This window comes from Petaurus breviceps, unplaced genomic scaffold (assembly GCF_028583685.1).
Source record: "Petaurus breviceps papuanus isolate PSGF00001 unplaced genomic scaffold, PetGlider_PUasm1.0 90897, whole genome shotgun sequence".
Taxonomy (NCBI): Eukaryota; Metazoa; Chordata; class Mammalia; order Diprotodontia; family Petauridae; genus Petaurus; species Petaurus breviceps.
Window position 1 is genome coordinate 12,507,541 of NW_027187374.1, and position 20,295 is coordinate 12,527,835.

A 20,295-nucleotide genomic window follows, 5' to 3' on the forward strand; every position below is an offset into this window, starting at 1 on the left:
AGAGAGAGAGAGAGAGAGAGAGAGAGAGAGAGAGAGAAAGAGAGAAATAGCTATAGCTCTATAGAGATATAAAGATAGATATATGTAAAGGATGATGATTGATGTGAGTTCATTTTATATCTTGCACTTTTGCTAAAGTTATTGATTTTTCAACTGCTTTTTCAGTTTATTTTCTAGGATTCCCTAAGTATACTATCATACCATATGCAAGAGGAGATAGTTTCGTTTCTTTCTTGCCTATTCAAATTAATTTTTTTTCTTTTCTTATTGCTGTAGTTAACATTTCTACTATAATATTTAATGTTGCTCATCCTTTTTACTTGAAGAGGAACAATGACATCATGATATTAGGAGCAGTGCATTTCACTATGGCTGATCATTCCAATACAAGCTCAGAAAGCTCTGTACAGGTTGGACACAAACAGTCTATTTGAACATTTGGGATGGATGTGTCTCTAGATTTGTACATCTTATGTTTCTTTTGTTCTACTGAGATTCTGCTTTGCCCAGAGAGCATAGTGCCTTCTTTGATGTGGGCACACCATGCTGGGTGATTCTATATCAATGTTCCCAATGTCTCACAATCAATACTGAAGTTTTTCAGAGAGACCTTGAGAGTGTTCTTGTATTTCTTCTTCAGACCTTGAATGGATAAACCTTGCCTTGTTCAAGTTCTCTGTAAAATAGACTTTTATATAAAGATATATTTAATGTTCAGGCTATGTGGCCAATGCATTGGAGTTGTACTCCCTGCAGTAGAGTTTGAATGCATGGCAGTTCAACTTGAGAAAGGACCTCAGTGTCTGGTACCTTATTCTGCTAGGTAATCTTCAGAATCATCTTAAAACAATTCAAATAGAAGTGGTTCAATTTTCTGATACTGGCAGACTGCTCGTGTTTCACAGGTATACAACAATAAAGCCAGAAAAAATGTTTCTATAGACCTTCAGTTTGGTAGGCAGCCTAATACTTTTTTTTCTCTCACACTTTCTTTGGTGGCCTCCCACTGATTGCACTCTCACAATGCATGTGTCAACCTCATCATCTATGTGGACATCCTTATAAGGTATACTGTCAAGCTAAGTGAGCTTATCCACAGCATTCAAAATTCCCCCTTTGCTTTAACCAGTGGTTTCACATATGAATGGTGAGGTGCTGGCTGGTGGAGACCTCTGTTTTCTTGGTGTTGATTGTCAGAGCAAAATTAGAAAATTAGAGAATCAATTCATACCTTATTGTATCTCAGAGGTACATTAAATGCATAATCAAAAAGTTATGGACCAACTCATCCTCTACTTTAGTCTTGACTTTAACACCAGAGTAGACATAGGCTAACAGACATGGCAGGGAGTCCTTAGGAGGCAGGGAGTCAGAAACAGCAATGGTCTCTTATGACTGAAGACTTGTGAATTTCATGACCTTCTCATCACCAACCTTGTCTTCCATTTACCTAAATATAACAAAACATCCTTGATGCACAATTGCAGCAAGCATTGACATTTAATAGATTATATCATTATGAAGTAAAGAGACAGGCAGACCATGAGTGATGAAGGCAATGTGTTGCATAGAGTGCTGGACCAATCTTAGACTTATGCTCTCCAAGCTAATCATTCACATTCAACAAAAGAGGTGACCCCAAGGCAAGACAACTGTCAGGATATTCAGCATCAACAAATTAAAGTGTTTCTCCATGCATGAACAGTTTATTGCTGACCTAGAGAGGAAGCTGAGTCAGCACATAGTTAGCAACAGTTGAAGAGAAAAGGAGTGGGCAGCTATCAGAGACTTAGTGTACAGCATTAAATTTGCTTATCTGAGCCAGAACAATTGTGAACATCAGGATTGATTTGACAAAAATAATGAAGAAATTCAGAAGCTACTAAACAACAAATTATAACTCCATAGAGTTTAACAGGAGAACAATTCATCAGGCTTTAAGAAGGCAGCATTTAATTGCATCAAAAGTAAAGTGAAACTGAGAAAGATACAAGATTCTTGACTCAATAAGATGGCAGATGAAATTCAGTTTTATTCTGATAACAACAATCCAAAGAACTTCTAAGATGCCCTGAAGACTATTTATGGACCAAAGACCTATAATGCATCTCAACTATTCAACCCTGATAGAGCCACATTGATCAGAGACATGATCCTGGAGAGGCGAACTGAACATTTCCATGGTGTTCTCAACAAACGATATTGAATAATTGTGATGATAATAGACATTCTTAGTCACCCCTGATCTTATTGAGAAGGCTTCTAACTTCTTCCCAATACATATGTTTGTTAGTGGTTTTAGATATTACTTATCATTTTAAGAAAGATCCATTTATTCCTTTGCTTTTCAGTTTTCCCAAAAGAATACATGTTGCATTTTGTAAAAACAAAACCAAAACACAGCATTTTTTGTATCTACTGACATTGTTATATAATTTTGTTCTTTTTGTTATTGGTGTGGTCAATTATGCTGATAGTTTTCCTAATTTTGAACCAGCCTTGCATTTCTAGTATAAATGCCATAGGGAACTGCAATATGATCTTTGTGATATAGTGCTGTAATCTCTTTGCCAGTATTTTATTTAAATATTTTTGCATTAATATTCATTAACAAAATTGATCTATAGTTTTCTTTCTGATTTTTCTCTTTCTGGTTTAGGTGTCAGAACCATATTTGTTTTATAAAAGGAATTTGAAAGGATTATTTTTGCCTATTTTTCCATTTTTCAAATGCTTTATTAACTTCTGATTTGCATCATTAATTTCTGCCAGATTTTGATTTACAAATTTTCTCCCCGTCTTTCCCCTACCCACCACCCCAAAATAGCAATCCCACAGGACATCCCCTCCTCTTCTCTCTCTTCTATATCTTCTCCCATACCCCCTTCAACTTTTCCAGCTGGGCATGGTGGATCTCTATGCCCCGGTGGCTGTATATCTTATTTCCCAATTACAAGTAAAATAGTATTAATAATAGTATATATACATATATACACACACATATATATACACATATATATGTATGTATACACACACATACACACACACACACACACACATATATATATATATATATATATAATTTTAAATATTTGATTCTAAAACTTTGAATTCCAGATTTATTCCCTTCCTCCCTTGTCAGCCACCCTTACTGGGAAGTTAAGCAGTTCAGTATATGTGGTACATGTGTAGCTAATGCAAAACATTAACATAGTAGATATATTGTAAAAGACAGACTATATTTCCCTCCCTCCTATCCCACCCCCCACTTGTTCTATTCTCTACTTTGATCCCGTCCCTTTTGCCCTGCAGCCTGCCCTCCCTTCCATCATCCCCCCTCTCATCCCCTTCCCCCCTACTCTCCTATAGGGTGAGATACCCTATTTAGTGTTTATTTAATTCCCTCCCTGAGCCAAATTCAGTGAGAATAAGGTTGACCCTTTTGCCTTCCTATTCTTCCCCAACATTGTAACCATTTTCCCTTGCCTCTTCTATATGAGATAATTAACCCCATTCTGTCTCTCTCCATCTCCTCTCATTATATTCCTCTCTCATCTATTAATTTCTCCTTTTAAGTACCATCCCTTCCTATTAAATTCCATTAAATTCCTCTATCCATGTATACCTGTAAACATATATACACACATTCACATATGTATTCATACACCCGTATACCCTCCGATACAGACATACATCTATTCCCTACAACTATTTTCATACTGAGAAAAGTTTCAACAGCTAAAATTATCATTTTTCCATGTAGGAATGTTAATAGTTCAGCTTTGATCAGTGGCTTATGATTTCTTTTCCCTGCTTACCTTCTCAAGCTTCTCTTGCTTCTTGTATCTGAATGTCAAATTTTCTGTTCAACTCTGATTTTTTCATCAAGAATGCTTGAAAGTCCTGTATTCCACTGAATGACCATATTTTCCCCTAAAACATGATACTCAGTTTTGCTGGGTAGGTGATTCTTGGTTTTAATCCCAGCTCCTTTGCCCTCCATAATATCATATTCCAGGCCCTTCAATCCCTCAGTATAGAAGCTGCCAGATCCTGTGTTATCCTGATTGTGTTGCCCCAATATTCAAATTGTTTCTTCCTGGCTGCTTGTAATATCTCTCCTTAATATGGGAATTCCAGAACCTGGCTATAATATTCCTAGGAGTTTTCTTTTGGGGATCTTTTTCAGGAGGTGATCAGGGGATTCTTTCAACCTCTATTGTGACTTCTGGTTCTAAAACATCAGGGCAATTTTCCTTGAGAATTTCTTGTAGGATGATTTCTAGGTTCTTTCTTTGATCATGGCTTTTAGGTAGTCCAATAATTTTTAAATTATCTCTCCTGAATCTATTTTCCAGGTCAGTGGTTTTTCCCATGAGATATTTCACATTGCCTTTTGTTCTTTCATTTGTTTGGATCTGTTTAACAGCATCTTGATTTCTCATAAAGTCGCTAGCTTCCCTTTACTCCATTCTAAATCTGAGGGAATGATTCTCTTCATTGAGCTTTTGAGATTCTTTTTCCATCTGGCAAATTAGGCTTTTTAAGGCATTCCTCTCCTTATTGCCTTTTTGAGCCTCTTTTGCCATTTGAGTTAGTCTGTTTTTTAAGGTGTTATTTTCCCCAGTCGAGCTGTTGACTCTCATTTCATAATTTTCTTGCATCATTCTCATTTCTCTTACCAATTTTTCCTCCACTTCTCTTATCTGATTCCTAAGGTCCTCTATGGCCTACAACCAGCTCATATTTTCCTTTGAAGCTTTTGGTGCAGGAGTTCTGACTTCACTGTCTTCCTCTTGTTCCATGCTTTGTTCCTTTTTGTCCCCAAAATAGGAGTCAAGTTGAATTCTTCTGTTTGTTTTGCTTCCTTTGCCTGGTCATGTCACCCCTCAGTCACCTGACCCCTGGGCTTTTTGCCACAGTAGGACTCTGCCACCAGACAGGGGAGCTTTCGTCCCAAACGCTGGGGTTTTCTTAGCTGCTGGAGGTATTAGATGGGTGCCCACTCTGAGGCCTCCACACTCTCTGGCAAGCTGGACACACACCCCAGGAACTCCAACCTAGACTGCAATCCAGATCCAAGCAGGTTAAAGCAAGAGCGATTACCCCTCAGACTGGTCACTTGTCCCCCTACAGTCTACAGGCCAGGAGCTGAAGCTGTAACTTGGTGCCTGCTCTGCTGAGTAGGCTCAGCAGCTTCTCACCCTGAGGGCAGAAGCCAACGCACCCCTAACTACTGGTCCCAAAGTCCACACTGCACTGACCTCTCACTTTGTCCTTTGCATCTATATATTGATAAGTCTTGAAACAGTCACAGATACTGGTGATCTGGAGTCCCTCCGGCAGCCAGCCGGTCAGGTCTGCCCTGGGGCTAAAACCTCTGGCTCACGAGGGCCTGGGCTCTGCTCCCAGAGCGCTGTGCTGGCAGATTCCTGCTGGCCTGCCAGGCTATCCTCAGCAGGAGGTTAGTTTCTTTGTGTCATTTTGTGGGTTCTGTAGCTCCAAAGTTTGTTCAGAGTCCCCTTTTACATGAATTGGGGAAGGTGGAATCTGGAGCTGCATGGAGGTCCTGTTTCTACTCCACCATCTTGACTCTGTCCCTATTTTTGCCTATTTTTCCAATTATTTTATAAAGTATCATAATTAAGAGTTCTTTAAACCTTTGGTAGAATTTACTTATGAATACATGTCATTCTGGGGATTTTATTTAATTTCTTTTTGGAAGCAAAACAGGGTTATGTATATATCCTGTTTTCTTTCCCCTTAATTTGGACAATTTATATATTTTTTAAATAGACTTCCTTTTCATTTAGGTTGTCATATTTAGTCATATGATTGTGTAAAACACCTTGTAATAATTACTTTAATTTCCTCTTTATTAGTGGTGAATTCACCCTTTTCATTTTTGTTACTGGTAAGTTAGTTTCTCTCTTTTTTTCTTTAATCAAATGAACAACAGCTTGTCTATTTAATGAAAATAAAACTATTTCCTAGTTTTATTATGTGAATGGGCTTTTTCCTTTCAATTTTATTAATCATTCCTTTGATTTTTAGGATTTCCAATTTGGCGTTTAACTGGATATTTTCAATTTGTTTTTGTTCTAGGTTGTTTTTTTAAGCTGCACACCCAATGTATTGACCTATTCTTTCTCTATTTTACTGATATAAGCATTTAGAGACATAAATTTTCTTCTAAGTATTGCTTTGGCTGCAGTCCATACATTTTAGTATGTTATCTCATTGTTGTCTTTCTCTTTAATGAAATTATTGATTGTTTCTATGATTTGTTCTTAGACCCACTTGTCATTCAGAATTAGATTATTTAGTTTGCAATTAATTTTTATTCTGTATTTCCACAACCCTTTATTCAATGTAATTTTTTTTTCAAATGCTTTATTAACTTCTGATTTACATCATTCATTTCCGCCAGATTTTGAGTTACAAATTTTCTCCCCGTTTTCCCCCTACACACCCCCCAAAACTAGTGGTCCCACAGGATATCCCCTTCTCAAATCTGCTCTCTCCCATATTTTCTCCCATACCACTTTCTACTTTTCCAGTGGATCTCTATGCACCAGTGCCTGTACATCTTATTTCCCACACATGTAAAATAGTATTGATAAAAGTATATATATACATGAATATTTGATTTTAAAACTTTGAATTCCAGATTCATTCCCTTCCTCCCTTGTCTCCCACCCTTACTGGGAAGATAAGCAGTTCAGTATAGGTTGTATATGTGTGGCTAATGCAAAACAATAACATAGTAGATATATTGTAAAAGACTGACTACATTTCCCTCCCTCCTATCCCACCTCCCACTTGTTCTGTTCTCTACTTTGATCCCATCCCTTTTCAAAAATGGGTGCTTCCAACTTCACTCCCCCCCAGCTTGCCCTCCCTTCCATCATCCCCCTTCTCATCCCCCCCCACCCTCCTGGAGGATGAGATACCTTATTTAGTGTGTATTTAATTCCCTCCTCAAGCCAAATTCAATAGGAATAAGGTTGACCCATTCCCTTTTGCCTTCCTATTCTTCCCCTCCATTGTAACCATTTCCCCTTGCCTCTTCTGTGTGAGGTAGTTTACCCCATTCTGTCTCTCTCTCCATCTCCTCTCATTATATTCCTCTCTCACCTCTTAATTTCACCTTTTAAACATCATCCCTTCCTGTTAAATTGGTCCTGTGCCCTCTATCTATGTATACCTATAAACTTATATACACACATTCACATATGTATTCATATGCCCATATACCCTCATATATATATATATATATATATATATATATATATATATATATTCCCTTCAACAACTGAGAAAAGATTCATAAGTTACAATTATTGTTTTTCCATGTAGGAATGTTAATAGTTCAACTTTGATAAGTTCCTTATGATTTCTTTTCCCTCTTTACCTTCTCATGCTTGTCTTGCTTCTTGTATCCGAATGTCAAATTTTCTGTTCAACTCTGGATTTTTCAGCAAGAATATTTGAAAGTCCTCTATTCCACTGAATGACCATATGTTCCCCTGGAACATGATACTCAGTTTTCTTGGGTAGGTGACTCTTGGTTTTAACCCCAGTTCCTTTGACCTCCAGAACATCATATTCCAAGCCCTTCTATCCCTCAGTTTAGAAGCTGCCAGATCCTGTGTGATCCTGATTGTGTTTCCACAATATTCAAATTGTTTCTTCCTAGCTGCTTGTAATATTCTCTCCTTAATCTGGGAATTCCAGAACCTAGCTATAATATCCTTAGGAGTTTCTTTTTGGGATATTTTTCAGGAGGTTATTGGTTGATTCTTTCAACCTCTATTTTGTCCTCTGGTTCTAAAACATCAGGGAAGTTTTCTTTTAGAACTTCCTGGAGGATGATTTCTAGGTTCTTACTTTGATCATGGCTTTCAGGTAGTCCAATAATTTTTAAATTATCTCTCCTAGATCTATTTTCCAGATCAGTGGTTTTCTCCATGAGATATTTCACATTGCCTTCTATTTTCATTTGTTTGGATCTGTTTAACAGCATCTTGATTTCTCATAAAGTCATTAGCTTCCATTTGCTCCAATCTAATTCTGAAGCCATGATTCTCCTCATTGAGCTTTTGAGATTCTTTTTCCATTTGGCAAATTTGGCTTTTTAAGGCATTCTTCTCCTCATTGCCTTTTTGAGCCTCTTTTGCCATTTGAGTCAGTTTGTTTTTTAAAGTGTGATTTTCCTCAGTCAGGCTGTTGACTAACATTTCATAATTTTCTTGCCTTGTTCTCATTTCTCTTCCATGCTTTGCTCTTTTTTGTCCCCCAAATAGGAGTGTAATGTTGGAATCTTCTGTCTGCTTTCTTCCTTTGCCTGGTCATGTCACCCCTCAGTCACTTGACCCCTGGGCTTTTTGCCACAGTAGGACTCTGCCACCAGACAGGGGAGCTTTCGTCCCAAACACTGGGGTTTTCTCAGTTGCTGGAGTTTTATATGGAGGTATTAGACCCTCTCTGAGGTCTCCACACTCTCTAGCAAGTTGGACACACACCTCAGGACCTCCACCCTAGACTGCAATCCAGATCCAAGAAGGTTAAAGCTTGGTCCCCCTACGCTCTGCAGACCAGGAGCTGAAGCTGCCACGTAGCATTGGCTGGCTGTGCTCGTGCCTCAGTGGCTTTTTGCCCCAGTGGCAAAAGCCATGCACTCCCACTTACTGGTGCCAAAGTCCAGACTGCACTGACCTCTCACTTTGTCCTTCGCATCTGTGTGTTGATAAATCTGGAAACGGCCACTGCTGCTGCTGATCTGGAGTCCCTCTGGCTGCAGCTGGTCAGGCCCATCCTGGGGCTGGGCTCTGCTCCCAGAGCGCTGCACTGGATTTCTACCGGCCTGCAGGGCTGTCCTCAGTGGGAGGTTTGCTTCTCTGTGTCATTTTGTGGGTTCTGTAGCTCCAAAGTTTGTTTAGAGTGACCTTTTTACATGGATTAGGGAAGGTGGAAGCCAGAACCACAGGGAGGTCCTGCTTCTTCTCAGCCATCTTGGCTCTGCCCCCCATTCAACATAATATTTATTGTGAAAAAGAAGAATTTAATATTTCTGCATTTGGAAGTGAGGTTTTATGCCCTAATACATGGTAAGTTTTTGTTTGGTTGTCATGTAGCCTGAGAAAAAGTTATAATCCTTTTTTCCCATTCAGTTTTCTCTAGAGGTCTATTACATCAAACCTTGCTAAAATTCTATTTATCTCCTTAACATCTTTCTTGGTTATTTTTTGGTTAGATTCAGCTAGTTATGAGTGAGGAAAGTATAATTTTCCTGTCTGTTTCCTCTTGTGACACATTTAACTTTACCTTTAAAAATTTGAATGCTATGCTATTTGGTAAATATATGTTTATTACATCATTGCCTATGTTACTTTATAGCAAAATGAAGTTTCCTTGCTTATCTCTTTTAATTAGATCTCATTTTATTTTCCTTTGCTTGAGAACATGATTGCTACCCCTACTATATTTTTTATTTCCGCTAATAATACATTCTGCTCCAGCTCCTTACCTTTACTCTATGTGTATCTCTCTGCTTCCAATATTTCTTGTAAATAACATATGATTTCATTCTGTTTTTAATCCACTCTATTATCTGATTCCATTTTATGAGTTCATCTCATGCACATTTACAGTTATGATTACTGTATATTTCCTTCCATCTTATTTCCCCCCATTTTATCCTTCTCTTTATCTCCTTTTATCTTGTCCCTCCTCAAAAGTTTATTTTTGTATAATATTTTAAATTAAAAAGTTTATTTTGTATAATACTACATAGTATATATATATATATATATATATATATATATATATGTATATAATAATGCTACATCCCCAAATCCACCTTCCTTTCTACCAATTTCCCTTTCTAAGGTTTTCCTGTAAGGCAAGAGAGATTTCTAAACCCAACTGAGTGTGTATGGTATTTCCACTTGGTGCCAATTCCAATGAGAGTAAGTTTTAAGTATTACCTGCCATCCTTCTTCTACACCGCCACCATAAGATATCATCCTTTTATGCCTCTTTTATGTGAGATAATCTACCCCATTGTACTTCCCCCTTATCCCTTCTTCCAATGCATCCCTCTTTCTCACTTCTTAATTTTATTTTTTCTTTAAATCATTGCATCATGGTCAACTCACACCCATGCCCTCTGTTTATGTATACTCTTTCTAAGTGTGCTAATAATCTTAAGTTCTTAGGAGTGACATGTATCATCTTGCCATATGGGAATGTAAATAGTGTAACTTTGTTGTATCCTTTATGATTTCTCCTTCCTGTTATCCTTTCTTGAGTCTTGTATTTGAAAGTCAACTTTTCTATTCAGCTCTTGTCTTTTCATCAGGAATGCTTGAAATTTTATTAAATGTCCATTTTTTTCCCTTGAAAAATTATACTCAACTCTGCTTTGGTAATGATCCTAACTCCTTTGCTGTTTATGTCCCAAGAGCTCTGTAACTTTAATGCGGAGACTGCTGAATCTCGGCTGACCTGACTGTTAGCTCCACAATATTTTACATGTTTCTTCCTGGTTTCTTGAGATATTTTCTGCTCGACCTTGAAGCTCTGGAATTTGACTGTACTCTTCCTAAGTGTTTTCATTCAGAAATTTCTTTCAGGAGGTGATCAATGCTTTCTTTCAATTTATATTTTACCCACTGTTTCTAGGACATCAGGGCAGTTTTCTTTGATAATTTCTTGTAATACAATGGCTCTTTTTTTTTAATCATGGCTTTCAGATAGTCCAATAATTCTTTTTCTTTTTTTTTTTTGTTTTTTTTTTTTTTGTGGAGGACAATTGGGGTTAAGTGACTTGACTTGTCACATGGCTAGTTTTTGTGTTAAGTGTCTGAGGCCACATCTGAACCCAGGTCCTCCTGACTCCAGGGCTGGTGCTCTATTCACTGCACCACCTAGCCACCCCTAGTCCAACAATGCTTAAATTCAATCTCCTTGATCTATTTTTCTGGTCAATTATTTTTCCAATGAGATTTTTCACATTTCAATTTCTTTTCATTCTTTTGACTTTGTTTGATGGTTTCATGATATTTTGTGGAGTTTTCTTCCATTTGTCCAATTCTAATTTCTAAGGAGGTTTTTTTTTAGTGAGTTTTCATACCTCTTTTTCCATTTGGTCAATTCTACTTTTTAAGGAATTCCCTTCAGTGGATTTCTGTGCCTCTTTTACCATTTCACCTATTCTGGTTTTTAAGTTTTTATTTTCTTCATTATTTCTTGTGCCTTTGTTACTCAGCTGTTGAAATCTTTTTCATTATTTTCTTGCAATGCTTTATATCTTTTTTTTCCAAGTTTTTCTTTACCTCTCTTATTTGATTTTTAAACTCCCTTCTGAGCATTTTAAATAATTCTTTTTGGGTCTGTGACCAATTAACATTTTGCTTTGAAGCTTTGAATGTAGCTGTTTTGACTTTGTTGTCTTCTGAATTTATGTCTTGATTTTCTTTGTCACCATAGTGATTTTCAATGGTTATGTTCTTTTTTGTTGTTATTGTTTGTTCATTTTTCCAGCCTATTTTCCAACTCATAACTTTATATTAAAATTGGACTTTGCAGGATGATTTCAGAAAACCCTGGGAAGACTTACATGAGCTAATGTATAATGAAGTGAACAGAACCAGGAGAATGTTGTACATAGTAACAACAATATTGTTCAATCAAGAACTGTGAATGACAGTTATTCTGAGCAATACAATGATCCAAGATAGAACCAAAGGACTAATAATAAAACAGATTATACATCTCCAGAGAAAGAACTGATGTTGTTTGAATACAGACTGAAGCATGCTATTTTTCACTTTCTTTTTTTTCATTTTTTTTTCTTTTATTTGAGACTTTTTGTACAAAATTACTTACATGGAAATGTTTTACATTATTGCACTTGTGTAACATGTTTCTGATTGCTTACCATCTCAGGGAGAGGGGAAGGAAGGGGTAGATGAAAGGAAAGAATGTGGAACTCAAAACTTTAAATAAAAATATTTTTTAAAAAGTTGAAAAAAGTAAAGTTGGGCTTTGCTCCTGGGATAGAGGTGTCACTGTTTCAGGCTTCATGCCTTTTGTGTTGCTGTTTTCAGAGTCAACTGTGGGTGTCTGTAGCTTTTTGTTTTTTCAGGAGTGTCATAATCTAAGGAAAAGTGTGGTCACTTCTCTCTTGGACTGTGCTGTGGTCTGTGAGTGACCATGAACACTCTTCTCCACTCTGGAACTGTGACCAGGGCCCTTCCACCCCTGTAGCCACCAGCGCTAGTGAGCTAGTGCTCCTCTTAGCTCTGGGGCTGAAACCCAGAAGGCATATGCATTACAACATGATTCTGCATCCAGTGTGAGCAAAGCATCCCAAGGAATCTCCTTCTAAACAGTTGTCTGATCCTTACCACCTGTGACTTGACAGATCCCAAATCTGCTATTGCTGATGATGAGCTGCATCCAAGGGTTGCTGCCCAGTATGCATACCATGTGGACTGTGCCATGTAATCTGCACTGTGTTTCAGGTCTAACTGGTCTGACCACCATCCTGCTGAAATAGAGCTTTCTTGCCAATCTCCTAAGTAGTCCTGGGCTAGAAAATTCTCACCCCAACTTTTGTTGGTTCTGCCACTCCAGAATTCTATTTGAGTCATTATTTTAAAGCTCTTTGGAAGGGACTTTGGAAATGCTCAAGTGAGTTCTTGCCCTTATTCCACCATCTTGGTTCCATCTCACAGCTAGCTGAGCCTCAGATTCCTTATCTGCAAATTGAGAAAAATGATACCTACCCTACCTACTTCAAAGAGTTGTTGTGAGGATTAAGTAAAAAATAAGCTATGTCACTTTACTTTGTAAACTCTTAAAGTACTATTTTTGTTGTCCAATTGTTTTTATCAGTTGTATCTGACACTTAAGGACCCCATTTAGGGTTTTCTTGACAACGATACTAGAGTGATTTGTTATTTCCTTCTCCAGCTCATTTTACAGATGAAGAAATTGAGGGAAATGGAGTTAAATAACTTGCCCAGGGTCACATAGCTTGTAAATGTCTGAGGCCAGTTTTGAATTCATGAAGATTCCAGGACCGACACTCTGTCTACTATATCACTTAGTTGCCCTCTAAAGTGCTATACCAATTTTAATGTTAGTTAAAAATTCAGAAAGTATTTATTAAGCATTTGGCATATGCAAGATACTATTCTAAGTACTGGGGATACATGGACTAAACAATAAATATGTATACACATACATATATACACAGATTTGTAATTACACAATAATTTCAGGAAGAAGAGAACATTCATAAGAATGTGAGTTGTGTGAGAAAGAACAGTCAGGGAAAGTTTTAAGAATAAAATGGCCCAACAAATAAGCCTGGAAAGAAGATTAAATTTCTGAGAGAAAGAGATTAGGACAATAATCCCAATTACTCTAATAATGGCGGGTAGCCTGAGGAGATATAATGATTTCAGGAAATAAAAAGGGTTTTATTTTGCTGGTAGCTACTAGAGTGTAGGTTTCTAAGTCCCTTTATCATTATTTTCTCACAAACTTAGATCTCACCCCACTGTAGCATATCCCTCACCCTGTCCTTGGAAGAGTCCCTATCTTCTTTCTCTTCCTTCCCTCTTGCTTTTCTTCCCTTCTCCTTACTAGTGAACAATCCAGCTTCTTGATTTGATATTTTCATACTACAGCCTTTTATACAATTTCTTAGCACTGTGCTTTCTTTAACATTTAAAGCCTTTCTAGTGACATTTTAGACAAAGAAGTTTATCATTGGATCATATCATCTTAATTGACAGATATAAGACTACATGATTTGTCTATATCATAACATTGTTGTTGCTTATACTGCTGCTATTATTGTTCATTTGTTTCCAATTGTGTCCAACTCTTCCTGACCTCATTTGAAGTTTTCTTGACAAAGATACTGTTTGCCATTTCCTTCTCCAGTTGATTTTACAGATGAAGAACTAAAGCAAATCAGATTAAGTCACACAGGTAATAAGTGTCTGAGGCCATATCTGAACTCAGGAAGATGAATCTTCCTGACTTCATGCCCAGAACTCTATAACTAATATTAGTAAGAAAAATGGGCAAAAAGAATTTTGCTTTGGGAGTATTGCACTGCAAAGCAGTCACTGCTTGAACAATACTCTAGTTGTTATTTTAAAAATGAGCATTGCAATTTGGCTGATTTATGTGCAAGGAATCAGCAAAATACACATAAACTCAAGATTTTTCAATGAAGAAAGAAATATGAGTAAAGAAACAGTATGGTGAGGCACTATAAAAACCTCAACTAGACCCACACCATCTTAGTAGTGATCAAGAACTTAGTAAACCAATAGCATTAAAGGAAACAGTATCAACCAAAGCAACAAGAATATATTAGGTTAGAATTTCTTACAAGATAAGTCTGTATCCAAATAATGTCATATCCATACATTGTAATATCATTAAAATGATCTGTGAATCTTGGTTTAGTCACTGGCACACTAGCATATTTGTGAATATTATACATCTTCCTTATAAAGTAAGAAATGTTCCTCAGAGATTAAACCCATGAGTGGGCCCTGAGCCTACAGCTGTGTCTCTCTGATTTTAGAAAAGAAATAGTTTTAGTTCTCAGGATAAAAGACAAGGGTGGGGACTAATAAGCAGGGGTGGGTTTACAATTCTGCCATTTAGAATCTGCAGAGATTTCCAACTGAAGTAACTGGAGCTGAAACCAACAACTGTATAATAGAGCTCTTCTCAGGAAGAAAACTACAATTGTGTTTTAGGAAAAAAAAAAACAAAACCAAAATGGAGTCAAGAGCCTGAAAAAAAATCAGACTACACTCTTGGAGATGGTAAAAGTTTGTAACCCCCTATCCTGAATGACTTCTGGGATCCTTGAAGAATGTAATGCTCATTACTCAGAGAATACAATATCAGAACCTCACATAGTACAAACCAGGATCATATAATGCCCCAGCATTGCCTCCAGAAGAGTTCAGAGGCTGGTGCTAAAATAAAGTTTCAAATGTTACCAAAAAAGACAAAAAAGAATTATTATGGAGACAAGGAGCACACACACACACACACACACACACACACACACACACACACACACACACATACACACACACAAGAAAAACATACATTGACCACAAAATAAATGAGAATTATTAGAAGAAATTAAGGTTTGTTTTTTATTTATTATAAATGAGAATGCTAGAGGAAAGAATTGGAAAAGAAATGAGATAGTTGGAAGAGAGTCTTTGAAGAGAAATAGATTTTTAGTAAAGAGCTTGGCAAAGAAATGACCCCTTGAACACTAGAATGGACCAAACAGCAATTAATGAACCCATGAGTAAACAAAATTTGAATCATTAGATTACCTGACAGCCATAAAAAAGAAAGAAAGAAAGAAAAATCTCCTGGTTATTATGTATAAAGAAATCATAGTAGAAAGCTGCTTACTTCCTTTAGAACCAAAGGGAAAAATGAAAATGGAAAGAATTGCCTGTTTACCATCTGAAACAACCCCAAAATGAAAATCCTGAGGAATGTATTAGCCGCAACCCATCACTTTCAGGTCAAAGAAAAAATGTTGCAAGCAACCAGAAAGAAAATATTAAAGTACTAAGGAAAGAAACATACTCAGGGTCACACAAAGTTTAGCAGTTACTGCGATAAAAGGGGGAAGCCATTGCTTAGAATATGATATTCCAAATAGAAAAATAGCTAAACTTACAAAAACAGTCATCCAGAGAAACTGAATATAATCCTAAGGGGGAGGGGGAAGGGCGGGGAAACGTACCTTTAATGAGAATGAAGATTTCTAAGCATTCCTGTTCATTAAAAAAAAAAAAAACTCAGTATAAACTTTGAAATACAAGATTAAAGAGAAATACAAAAGAGTAAATACAAGTGAGCAATCATATGAGTCTATACAAGTTTGAAGTAGTTACGTGTTTTTTTTTTTAAAGCAATCGGGGTTAAGTAACTTGCTCAAGGTTACATGGCCAGTTATTTCTGGGTGTGGTGCTAAGTATCGGAGCCTGGATGTGATCCCAGGTCATCCCGACACTGGGGCCGGTGCTCTTACTCGTTGAGCCACCTGGCCGCTCCTGAAGTTATTACATTTTAGTAGCAGGAGATTATATACAATTAGTTATATGTATGTATATATATGTATATATAAAATTTAGTATCTACTCATATATAACTAGTTATATGTGTGTGTGTATATATATATGTATATATATAATGTATATATGTATAAAACTTAGTATCTATTCAGAACCCTTATATCATCAGGGGTCACAAAGAGAGTTAAAACACAGAGCCTGAAGAAATATAAAGAAAGGAAAAAGAAATATAGTAATGAAGTATTGGGGTAAGTCAAATAGAAAACTATACAAAAGTAGGAATAGGGCAATAGAGGGCATCTCTCAATCAGAACTGGTAAAAGAACAATGGAATAATAACAGAGAGGTTTATCTAGAAAATAATTCAAATCAGGAAATATAAAAGGAAAATAAGATAGAATACAGAAAGGGGAAAATAAATGGGATAACAAATTCAGGGAAGGATTTAGTCATAACAAAAACTTTAATCTCAGAAATTATAATAGGGGAGATGTAAGGAAAAAAGGTAGAGAATGGATTAGAAAATGGATTAGAAAAAAAGAATATAACAATATGCAATATGTTCTTTGTAAGAAACATAGGTGAAAAAGAGATTCTCACAGGATTTTAAAAAATAATATTTTATTCTTCCCCAATTACATGTAAAAAACAATTTTAATATTCATTGGTTTTTTTAATTTTGCATTCCAAATTCTATCCCCCTCTCTCTTGCCTTACATCTCCCTGAGACAGTAGGCAATTGAATATAGGTTATACATGTGTGATCATCACAGAGTTATTAAAAAGCAAAACTGGAGGAAAATACATCAGTTGAATGAAAAAAAAAAGCAATCATGACCTTAGGCAAGGTAACAGCAACAATAGATCCAAATAAAAAAGATAAACAGAGAAACTACTTTATGGTGAAAGGTTCCATAGATCATAATAATTGATAACTACTGTGTAAGTGCTGAATGGCAAAGAATTTAAATATTTAAAGGAAAAGGTACTGTTGCTAAAAGAAAAAGACAGTAAAACTATAACAGCAGAGTAATTTAGTGTATCCCTTTTCAGATGTCAAATTTAACAACAACATCAACAGCAGCAGCAATAAGAAAAACGTCAAGGGGTCAGCTAGGTGGCACAGTGAATAGAGCACCGGCCCAGGAGTCTGGAGGACCTGAGTTCATATTTGGCCTCATACACGTAACACTTACTAGCTGTGTGACCTTGGGCAAGTCACGTATCTCCAATTGCCTTGCCTTCCTCCCTCCATACACACAAAAAATGTTAAGGTCCTGAATTGAATTTTTTTGGGAAAAAAATATTTTGTAGACTTCTCAAGATTACTGGATGGAAAGGGAAAGAAATATAATTATCATCAGCGTTGAATAGAATTTTTTTTTAGATTGCCATAATTGTGGCATAAAAATCTCATGACCAAATGCTGAAAAGCAGAAATGGTAAACATGTCCTTTACTGACTACAATGCAATAAAAATCATATTCAAAGAAAAATCGCATTAAAAGCATGAAAACTGTTTGGAGATCATGTACCTCAATCTTAAGGAATTGGTGAGTCAAAGAATAATTTATAGAAAAAATAAAAAATCTAATTAAAATAAAAGGCAACATGAAGGCAACATATTGAAATTTATGGGATGCAGTCAATGTAGTCTTTGGCAAAAATTCATAATTTCACTTTATCCAATGAAAGAGAAAAAGAAAAGATCAGTAAACTGAGCATGCAACTAATAAAATCTAACAAACTTTTAAAAAAGTGCATTAAACAACTAAATAGGAATTCTGAAGATCAAAGAAGAAATTATCAAAATTGAAAGCAAGAAATCCATTAAGTTATTAAATAAATCTAAAAACTGTTTTAAAAGTGAATACAAGCCATATTTTCAGAGGGAAAATGTCAGATTATATTTCAAAAGTGAAAAAGGAAAATTCACAACAAATGAAAAAGAAAAAAGGAAATTACAAGTAATAATTTTGCTCAATTACATGCCAATAAAACTAACAGTTAAATAAAAGACATGATTTTCAAAAATAAAAAATAACCCGATTAGAGAATAAGAAAAAGAATATAGAAAGAAAATCTCATGAAAAAAAGAAAACTCTAAGTAAACTCCCAAAGAGAAAAAACAAATGGGCCCAGAATCAGATGCATTTACAACTAAACTCTGAAATATTCAGAGAAATATTAGTTGTATATAATATAAACTGTTTGTAAAAATAGGAAAAGATGGAATCCCACTAAATTCCTTCTATGATATAAATATTGCTTTGATATTTAAACCAGAGAGAGTCAAAAAGATAAAGAAAGCTAAAGGCCAATTTTCCTAATGAATATTTAAGGAAAAATATAAACCAAATAGTAAAGACACTACATCCACATATCAAAAAGATCACATATAACTAGGTTGAATTAATACCAAAAGTACAACTTGGTTCCATAGTAGGAAAACTATACAGTTTATTAACAATAAGAACAACAAAAAATCACATGATTATATCAATACATGTTGAAAAATCTTTGACAAAATACAACACTGATTTCGGATATGAAAAATTATGAAATAGAGGAGCAAATAGACCTTTCTTTAAAATGCTAAGCACTATCCATCTAAAAACAAGATCTTGAATTAAATGTAATGGGGATAATCTAGAGCTGTCTAATAAGAACAAGGATAAAACAAAATGTTAATTATCTTTACTATTGTTTAAGTACTTGAAATAGTAATGAAGCAATAAGAGAATAAGCAAAGAGAAAAGAAAATTATGTATTTTTACAGAAGATTTGATAGATTACTTAAGGAAATTCAGGAAGCTGTTTTTTTAAAAACAGTTTAATAACCAGCAAAGTTTCAGGTTAAAAGATATAAGCATAAAGTTATTAGTATTCCTGTATAATATTTTTAACCTGAAAGAGAAAGGAAGATAAATCCATTCCAAATGAGAATTATTTTTTTTTCTTAAGAATTTGGGATTATATTTACCAGTACATGCATAGGAACAACATGATTGGTGAAACAAATTCAGCATACAACATATACCTAGTAACCTAATGTTATGTTTAGTGTTAAGGCTTCCCTATTTGACAAAAATTCTTGAAAAAAATTGGAAAGCAGTTTGGCAAATCATCAATTATTAGAATCATTAATCCCACCAAGATGAGTTCCAAAGCACTTACATGTAAACAAATGAAAGGAACAAAAAGAAATTTTCCCTTGGCATAATAGGGGAAGAGTTCATGTCCAAACAAGGGAAAAAGAGGATGAAAAAAGATAAATTTGATAATTTTGATTACATAAATTGAAAAGGTTTTACACAAACAAAATGCTCCAAATTATTAACAACTAGACAAATGCAACTCTTGAGATACAACCTCAAATCCACCAGATTCACAAAGATGATAAAAAAGAAAAATGACAATTGTTGAAGGAACTGTGGCAAAATAGGCACATTAAATCACAGTTGGTAGAACTGTGAATTGGTTTAACCTTTAAGAAAGCAATTTGTAACGACACAAAAAGGTACTAAATTGCACACACTCTTTGATTTAGTGATACCACTAATCCTATAGCCCCTAGGAGATTAAAGAAAGAAAAAGGATCCATCTCTGACAAAGAACTAGAAACTAAAAGAGGTGCCCATCAACTGAACAATGGCTGAATAAATTATGGTATATGGACCCATTATAATTGTGCTGACAAAGTGACAAAAGTACAGTAAGAGAGAGACCTAGGAAGATATGTATGAATTGATGAGAAGTATAACATGCAGAACTGGGCCAATAAATAGTACCATAACAACTCTTAAGAACCATGATCAATGTAACTACCAGTGATGATTCCAGAGGCCAGATAATGAAATATGCTACCTACCTTTTGACAGAGTTAATGTCATTCATTCTGATAATTCAGAATGGGCAATACCTCTTCAGACATGGCTATTGAGTAGATAGATGTATTTTGTTTAGTCATGCAAAGCTGTTGGAAAGGTTTATAGGTCATTTTTTTTCTAATTTGGGCAGGGAGAGGCTCAATTTTCAAATGAGATAGGTTCACTGAAGGAGAATGATTTGTCAGAAAGAAAGAAAGAAAGAAAGAAAAGAAAGAAAGAAAGAAAGAAAGAAAGAAAGAAAGAAAGAAAGAAAGAAA